Raw genomic sequence first — 8,074 nt, 5'->3', positions numbered from 1 at the left:
TCATGAAGGAATCATTTGGATTTCCAGCACTGACCTACAGACTGTTGTCAGTTGCACTGGCAAAAATTATATGTCTCACCAAATCTCCTCACTTAATTAACAAAATTTTAATTTTAGAGTTTAAACATTTCAGCTTTTATAGAAACTGCACAATTTTACCTTTTATTTGTTTTTGGATTCCGTATTTGTTAGTGGCTTTTGGATTTCCATGTTACTTTTACAATTTACTGTTTAAAAAAAAAATCAGTTTTCCTGTTGATCAAAGAATTTATAATTGGGTTCTGATGTTATACTGTGTAATTAATTTCAAGTCATGTTGGTACAGATTATATTTTAGAGAATTAATTTTTAAAAAAATATAAATTTTTTCATTATAATATTTTAGTTTCTTATTGGCGTTTTATTTTACATTAATTTATTAACGCTTAATTTACTTTAATTTAATTAAATTTGCTTAAATTACTGAACTTTAATGTTACTACATAATTTTTAATTTCTTCCTGATTTATTTTTAATGAATTAGCTTTGATTCTGATCTAGGTATAATCCCAAAACGGGCCTGTACTGAAAGTTCTTTCAGCAGCTCCGCGAAAAAGACCAAAGAATTTTTAACAATTATTTTATTATTTAATATTGTGTGAACTTCATTATATTTGTTTCTGATTTTGTTTTGATTTTTAAAACTTCGTTTTTCTCTTTTTAATACGTTTGCCACTACGAAAAGATTTTAATTTTGTGTTTGTTATCTCTCAGTTTCTCAGTTTTTAAGTATACATAACAAAAGTCCTTATCCGGACTTTACCCTATACTCCCTCCCGGGGTCGAAACAGAGAACTCTGCAAAACTACTGGCTAGGATCTGTACCTCGGCAGTCTCGGCCAAGGGGGTATAATATCACGAACTTTGCGGTTGGTGTGACGCGCTGCCCGCGTAGTACTGACGGGAGCAATTAACGTTCAGTCAAGTCCATCAGGGTATTCAGGTAACGCCTTCGCCGAGAGCATGAAGAGGTGACCCCTCGTGCCCGGCCTAATAAGCCGAGCATTTTTGGAGTTATCTCGTCTGTGGCTAAGAGCCGGTGTGAAACCCAGTTCTCCAGACATAAGTGAATTAGTTCAAAACTCCTAAGTTGAATTCGATAAAAGGGCTGTGGCTAAGTTTTGGAGTTTGTCGCCCAGTACTCCAGCCCAACGAGAGCGTTCATTTGTGACTCACCTGCTGTTGACCTGCCACCTGCCTAATATGGGGGAATCTCAGTAAGGCGATAACAGTTCCCTCAGTTGCGTAACTGATCGTAGGAGAGGTGTATACATTTTGATTGATATTAACTATACTATGTCCACTTTACATCGGTCCTTATAAACTTACATAGCTAAAACTTTTGTACTCCTTTTTTAAAAAAAAAACTTTGATTGCTGTACGACGAAAAACGAGCGAAATCTGAAATGTTTGGAGGTCAGTTTTAATTTACGTTGACGGGGTCAGGTAATAAATAAATTAGACTAGTTCGAGTTTGATTTTCCCCCTTAATACCCGTTCAATTATATTCTATTGTGATTTACTGCTCTTTTTATTTCTAATTTTGTTACATTTGCTATGCCGAAAGAATTATCACCCGAGTTATTTATGTGTTTTCAAAGTTTAAATTTACGTTATTAAAAGTCTCATGAAATTTTATTACTTTAGAATCGTAATCTCGAGAATCATAAAAAAATTCAGTCAAGTTCAAATATTTTGCATGCAAATAATATTAGAGTTGGCTACGTGCCAATACCGAAGTCTGCCAACGAATTGTATTTTGTGAATAGAATCACTCTTTTGAACAAAAATTATATTGATAAATATTTTTAAAGATAATCTGCATACAAATGCTTGTCACCTAAACCCTTAGTATCAGAAACATTTCTCTAAAGGACATTTTATTTTTAGCTACATACAAATACACGTATTTTGCTGTTGAACTTATATACGGCTTCTAAATATGATTTCAGATTTCCGATACCCTGATCAAATGTTATTACGGGAGTCAAACGTTTTGCATTTTTTTAATAATAAGTATAAAATGTTTCTAAACGTAATACCGGAAGAACATGCGAAAAGTTATTTTTTTTTATTTTTACACAATTGATTTATTTAAATTTTAAAATGCTAAAACATGAATCTTTGCGCCATTCAAAACATTTTTTGTAACTGAAAGTACATACTTTTGCGGATGCGATGTACATATATATATATATATATATGTGTGTGTGTGTGTGTGTGTGTGTGTGTGTATTAGAATGTGTCATATAAGTAACCTAGCAATTATTAATGTTCATAAATTATTAATGTTCATTTTTACTATATTATAATGCATTTTTGGATTACTTTTAGGATGCTGTTTGATTCTTTTAGAATTTAAATTTAAATTGCAATTTAGAATTGTTTCTTATTTTTAGGATTCAAATCTTTGCGATACAAACAATTTATGTAGGATTATTGCTTCTGGCATATCGCTGAAGGGCTATCTGCCGTAATAGGAAGGCCTTTGTGGAAGACTTTCTCGAGCGAAACTAAATAAAAAAAACGAAATATTGTTTGCTTCTATTTTTTCATATAAAACAAATTACAGCATATTTAAAGCATTTTTATTAGAAGTTTCTTAAGGCAATAAGAATATATATTAAACAATGATTACTAAGGATCCACAAACGAGTAAGCGTTACATTTGTTTACAGAATTCTCTCGAAAGTTCCTCAAAATTATTCAACAGGCAAATTGCTTGTTAAAATACGTAATCTTACTTGGCTCAAATAATTAGAGAAGCTCACCCTTTTTTTAACAATCGTTTAACATGTTTGATCATGTTCGTTTTATTTAATCCCATGTGAAATGTGTATCTTCCATTTGTTGCAGCTGAATATTTTAAAATAACGCCAGATAAAAATAGGTCTTTTAAAAACTCAAATAGTCTCGTCTTTCGCAGTTTACATCTATTTTTAAACGCATGTAACTTGCCATCTGCCTAGCAAAAAGTTTTGTTCAAACGAAGTTCGCAGGTGTTAAAACAAAGGCAAGAGCGTTTAAGATAATCTTCCCACCCTGACAAAACGGACCCACCCATTTCAGTATGTATTCGGCAATGTGATTACATATGCTTCGCAAAAGCAATGGAAGACAGAAAGTGAGAGAGAAAAAAGGATGTCATGTCGGCTCTTTTCTGGCGTTTATTATGGGCCTTGAAGACAAAGATTCTTGACTTAAAAGCACCCTTGGGTTGTTTGAGGGCTTTTCACCTCTGCTTATTGAACTCCAGAAAGTATCTCCGTTTCTATAATAACAAGAAAAGAAACGTTTTCTCACACAGTTGAATTTCGAGGAATAAAGAAACTGCAATAATGAATACGTATAGGAAACGACTTTTATTTCGTCACAATGACATATTATTGCAGGGAAACATAGTTCAAAGCATTCAAACGTATAGTTAATGTGGCTGATGTATCTTCTGTAAAATGAGCCGAATTGTTTTCTTGAATGCTGTGCTTAAGTGTTATCCGAAGAACTTTTGTTTTCTTTTATTGAACCGTTATGATACGACCATTTTACAAAGGGAGTAACGAAAAATTTCCGAGGTTGTGAAGAAAACGGTTTTAGAAAGAAAAATTATTGGTAGTGTTTTAATTCATGCAAGAAAAAAAAATATTCGGTTACTGCGTTATTTCGTTGCGGTGAAAGAAATTTAAAATTCTCTTTTTTTCCAGTAACTGAATACTTAATACCTTATATTAGAAGCTAAATTTTCACTCTGCTCAACTTTCTTTTTATCTCTTTTTATTGAGCCATTGAGCCATAGAAATTATCGTAGCTTCTTTTAACGCTAAAAATTGAAAATTTCTGTACTGTTGTGAAACTTCAGGATTTGAAGAATAAGTAAAGTAATAATGAAGTCATACAGAGAAAGAAATTTTAATTTCACTCTTAATAAATTTGGCTATAGGAAAATGTTATTTATAAATTTGAGGTATCTGATTTTATTATAAGTTTCTAAAACATTTGGAATGTAAATTGAATTAGGGAGTGTATTGCAAAAGTTTAACTTTTATTTGTACGAAACTGTGGTGTACGTTGCGAGTAAAACCAAAGAATTTAACACGTTTTTTTTTAAAATCTGATATTACCCTCCTTGCAAAAGTTTTACAGTGCTGCAACCATTTACTAAATCTAACAGCATTATTATAGTTAAATCCCTTTTCTTTAAAAATCACGTGTTCAGGAAATAATCACCTATTTCTTTTCCTTTGTAAGTTTTCTATTATTTTTCATTAACCACTTATTTATAATTTCATCATTTATCATCACTTCCCTTGCTACGCCGGAGAGAAGTTGCAAGCCAAATTATAGTTTAAAATTAGTTGTGTAGTCTGTGACTAACTACTATGCTTAGTTAAAGTCTTGAATTTAGTTGTTACTTTAAGTTGCATCAACAAAAGTGGTGACTGATCAGTGAAAGCTAAAGATCAGTGAAAGATCATCGAGATATGCAAGTTCATTTGACTTATTAGTAAATGAAAAGAGGTTTCCTAAAATTGTGATTTTTAATGTTTCTGGTTATGATTTAATCTGGAATGGGGCTGAAAAATGACATTTTTTATAAATCCGTGGCTTCGGGCAGAAAGAGCGATACCCCAGGTAAAGAAAATTGGGAACCTTAATAAGGTTATTCTCCCGCTTTCCTGCCATGCCTTCGTGGCGTAGTGATTCTGCACTCTGGACCGGTATTCCAGAGATCCGTGGTTCGATTCCCGACGAACGAAGGCGGTTGCGAATTTTTCATCTTGCCTGCTTCCAAAAAATCCTAATGTCTCTACAGTGGCGCCCGAACTAAAAGGGTGTTGGATGAGGATTTTCCACACCCAGGAATTGGCGACTAGATTCCCTAAAACCCTAGTCGCCCTTTAACAAGGGGAGTATATAAGGTTATTCTCCCGCTTTCCTAGCATGCCTTCGTGGTGTAGTGGTTCTGCACACTGGGTCGGTATTCCATAGGTCGTGGTTCGAATTCCCGGCAATGGCGGTTGCTAATTTTTCATCTCTCCGGCTTTAAAAATAATAACCTAATGTCCCTACAACTTATTAATATTTTGATTAATGCAGCGACCAGTAAAAATAACTACCCTATTAAATGGCGTCTGTTCTGCTGTTATGGGTACGAGCAGCCAATTGTTAATTCAGACTTCTTTTCATTTTTAGGGTATTTCCGCCTGACAAAAACGGGCCACTTATATATTGTTAACTGCGAAAAACTTCAAATTTTTGGAACACATGTATGTTGCATTTTAAAATATGAAATATCTTTTGACAAATAACTTCTTCTTTTATAATTTTTGGTATAACTTCGCATTCGAAAAAATGGAATATGTTTTGCAATTCAATTTTCAGTTAGTAAAATCCTGCATCAAATTTGTGAAAAATATAGGATGCCTGCTTTCCCAATGACAGAAAAGGCTTTAATAAGCTAAAAATTATTTCCTCAAAAACTATTTTGCCCAGAGGTTTATTAAGGTTTCCTCTTTTTGTAACTGATAAAATAAAAAGATAGGAAAAAGATACTATCAGATTCTCATAGTGAAGGACTTTTTTTAAAAATTGAAACATAAAGGCAGCAAATCTGTGTGACACTCTTTCCTAATTTAAATAAAAAACTAATTTAAATGAGCGTAACTAAAGAATATAATGTGTATTTGAAAGGTAACAGATGTTTGATGTAAGCAATTAAAAGTTTTATGATAAATTGATTAATCGCCTTTTGACAGCAATTTAAATAGTTTAAATAATTAGGGTAAGGTTACTATCGATAGGCCGGCTCCTGCGTTTAGCCGCCTCCTTTATTTTGTAGTTATTGACAGCATGCGTTATGTGTAGCAGTCACATAAGTAGCTTATAATCTTAATGATAATAGTTTTACTTTGTTTCATATTATTTCAGTACTTTTATTTCTATTTTTTGGTTTATTATTTATGTATTATTTAGTTTGTTATTTTATTGGTTTATTATTTATTTATTATTTAGTTTGTTATTTTATTGGTTTATTATTTATTTATTATTTAGTTTATTATTTTATTAGTTTTATTTTTATTTTTGTAACATTATTTGATTTTATTAAATAATATCTCTAATTTGTTTTAATTTTCTCGTAATTTAAAAAAATACTCCACTAATAACTCTGCTCATTAACTTTTCATTACTCTTGGTAAAATTTGGCATTTTTTTTCAAATATTAATAAAATTTCACATTCTTTTGTTTTATTTGAAATCTAGCAGGACATCAAGGACCACTTATGATCCGAGCGGGTGATACATTGAGAAAAGTTGATCTAAAATAACTGATTGTAAATTGAAAGAAATTACATTTATAATTATTTCTCCTGATCTTTGTATTATTACTGAAGATCCCTCCTTGCACTTTAATTTCTAATATTTATTCATTTGCACATATAATTAGCTTCAAATACAAAATCCAGTTGCTCAGTGATTTATTGAATATTTAGTCACGAAGGATAATCCGTTTAAAAATTTTATAAGATAACAACTCGCTAATGAATTTTACTCTGACCTAGAGTTATAAATTGTCGATGCGATACCTTAAGCATTTTTAACAACTTGTTATTTCATTAATTGAAATTATATTAGAGTAACTGTAAATAATTTCCAACTGTGCAACATTTCGGGATTACAGTACCGATCCTCATTTAAAATGGTAAAAGCTATCAAGAAAGCAGAAAAGGCACATGCTGTTTTACCTAGTGTACCTCTAATCTTATTGAATGGTGCTACGAACATATATTCGTGTGTAAAATTAAGATAATTTGTAAATCATATCTATTTTTCGAAAAGTATTGAACCAAAGGTACTAATAGTTCCGCCGAAGAATATGCAAATATTCCGCGTCTACTTTATAAGCGTACACTTGTGTGTCAGTAGAGCTGTGACTGTGGAGGGGATATAAGCGCACGAGGGTTTTCGGTGATTTGTCTGATCGTACTCCGCGATAATCAGTGTATTTCTCCCAAGAGCTGGGTTTATTTAGTCAAGTATAAGGTAAAATGAATAGCTATGAAAGTATGAATGTTGGAAGGAGATGGATTAAATAGATTGGAGGCAGGCCAGTCAGAAGCGCAGGTGGCTATAAAGCTCAGTGTAACGCCCAGTGTCATCTGAAGTTTGTGAAAGCAGTTTCAAGACACTGGATCCAAGACCTGGACAAGTTCAACCAAGATCCAAAACAACAAATGAGGATCGTTATTTGACACTTTCGGGCGGGGACACAGAACTACCTCAGCTTCACAGCTCTCACTTGAGCTGTATGTTGCTATTGGAAATGTAAATCGAGAAGTCTATAGTTGCCCGAAGGCTTCATAAGGTAAGGTTGTATGCTTGAAGAGCGTGCTCACTGCAGCACATAAGAAAGTGCGTTCAGCTTGGTGCACATAACATGCGGCTTGGACCAGACTCCAGTGAAGCACCGTGCCTTTTACAGATAAGTCGAGATTCAGCCTGAATCCTGATTCTCGATGTTACCTGTATCTAGAATACTATACTATTTCTCCCTCATCAGGAAGAAGGATCCTTACGGTGGTGGAGGTGTAATGGTATGGGCAGACGTTAGACGGCCGTAAACCGCTGCATGTGTTTGAAAAAGCCTTCCTGATTACTACAGGTAAAAAGAATAGATCTTAGAGCCCTTTGCTCTACTTTTCAGGCCATTTTTCCTGGGTTCCTGTTAATGGACGGCAACGCTTTTCCACATAGGTTTTAGTTGATCGGCAGTTACCTGGAAAGTGACGAGGATGGATTCACCGCATGAATTAGCAAACCAGATCTCCTGACCTTAGAGATGTATAGCGTATCTGGGAAGCTCTTGGAAAATTAATTTCATCTCGCTATCCCTCTCCGAGAAGCATCCTGAATTTGAAATCCACCCTACTGCAGGAATGGGATTAAAAGCCCAGAGTCTCCGCAACAGTTTCCTGTCCAGTTTACCGACATACTCCGCGACCTGTCTGACTGGTGAGAGGGGATCATGCCTCATATTATA

Source organism: Stegodyphus dumicola, chromosome X1 (assembly GCF_044657685.1).
Source record: "Stegodyphus dumicola isolate Sdum_Otavi_A_Nest chromosome X1, ASM4465768v1".
NCBI lineage: Eukaryota > Metazoa > Arthropoda > Arachnida > Araneae > Eresidae > Stegodyphus > Stegodyphus dumicola.
The sequence above is the reverse complement of the archived record's forward strand: the minus strand, read 5'-3'. Positions refer to the sequence as shown.